Source organism: Oncorhynchus gorbuscha, unplaced genomic scaffold (genome assembly GCF_021184085.1).
Source record: "Oncorhynchus gorbuscha isolate QuinsamMale2020 ecotype Even-year unplaced genomic scaffold, OgorEven_v1.0 Un_scaffold_2450, whole genome shotgun sequence".
In the NCBI taxonomy this organism is placed as follows: domain Eukaryota; kingdom Metazoa; phylum Chordata; class Actinopteri; order Salmoniformes; family Salmonidae; genus Oncorhynchus; species Oncorhynchus gorbuscha.
In genome coordinates this window covers 74,702-75,975 of record NW_025746959.1, presented here as the reverse complement: position 1 = coordinate 75,975, position 1,274 = coordinate 74,702, and the positions used below count along the sequence as shown (strand labels likewise).

The following is a 1,274-nucleotide window of genomic DNA, read 5'->3' as shown; positions in this document are numbered from 1 at the left end:
GAGAATCCCAGTGGAAAGAGGGGAACCGGCCAGGCAGAGACAGCAAGGGCGGTTCGTTGCTCCAGAGCGTTTCCGTTCACCTTCCCACTCCTGGGCCAGACTACACTCAATCATATGACCCACTGAAGAGATGAGTCTTCAGTAAAGACTTAAAGGTTGAGACCGAGTTTGCGTCTCTGACATGGGTAGGCAGACCGTTCCATAAAAATGGAGCTCTATAGGAGAAAGCCCTGCCTCCAGCTGTTTGCTTAGAAATTCTATGGACAATTAGGAGGCCTGCGTCTTGTGACCGTACCGCGTACGTGTAGGTATGTACGGCAGGACCAAATCAGAGAGATAGGTAGGAGCAAGCCCATGTAATGCTTTGTAGATTAGCAGTAAAACCTTGAAATCAGCCCTTGCTTTGACAGGAAGCCATTGTAGAGAGGCTAGCACTGGAGTAATATGATCAAATGTTTTGGTTCTAGTCAGGATTCTAGCAGCCGTATTTAGCACTAACTGAAGTTTATTTAGTGCTTTATCCGGGTAGCCGGAAAGTAGAGCATTGCAGTAGTCTAACCTAGAAGTGACAAAAGCATGGATTAATATTTCTGCATCATTTTTGGACAGAAAGTTTCTGATTTTTGCAATGTTACGTAGATGGAGAAAAGCTGTCCTTGAAATGGTCTTGATATGTTCTTCAAAAGAGAGATCAGGGTCCAGAGTAACGCCGAGGTCCTTCACAGTTTTATTTGAGACGACTGTACAACCATTAAGATTATATAATAATAATAATAATATATGCCATTTAGCAGACGCTTTTATCCAAAGCGACTTACAGTCATGTGTGCATACATTCTACGTATGGGTGGTCCCGGGGGATCGAACCCACTACCCTGGCGTTACAAGCGCCATGCTCTACCAACTGAGCTACAGAACCACCATCTGATTAATTGTCAGATTCAACAGAAGATATTCTTGGGACCTAGAACAAGCATCTCTGTTTTGTCCGAGTTTAATAGTAGAAAGTTTGCAGCCATGTTTTTTTGACCCGGCAGTCAGTTTACCCACCAATGTTTTCTGACCGGCAGTCAGTGGCTACTAATAGGCCTATTCTGAAGTTCATGGCACATTGTAGCCCAGTCTAATAAATTCACCTTGTTAGGGTGACCATCCTGTTTTTCCCAGGACACTTTCAGCGACCTGTACGCACTCGTTGGCTGGCCCACGCTTCATACTCGTCGCCAAACCCACTGGCTCCAGGTCATCTACAAGTCTCTGCTAGGTAAAGCCCT

At 45.2% G+C, this 1,274-nt stretch overlaps 1 non-coding gene across 1 annotated transcript; it reads right to left on the bottom strand.

Moving 5' to 3' along the window:
* Positions 1–848: 848 nt before the first annotated feature.
* Positions 849–919, bottom strand: trnat-ugu. Its single transcript has one exon. It is a non-coding gene; the product is annotated as a tRNA-Thr (tRNA).
* Between the last annotated feature and the right edge of the window lie 355 nt (positions 920–1,274).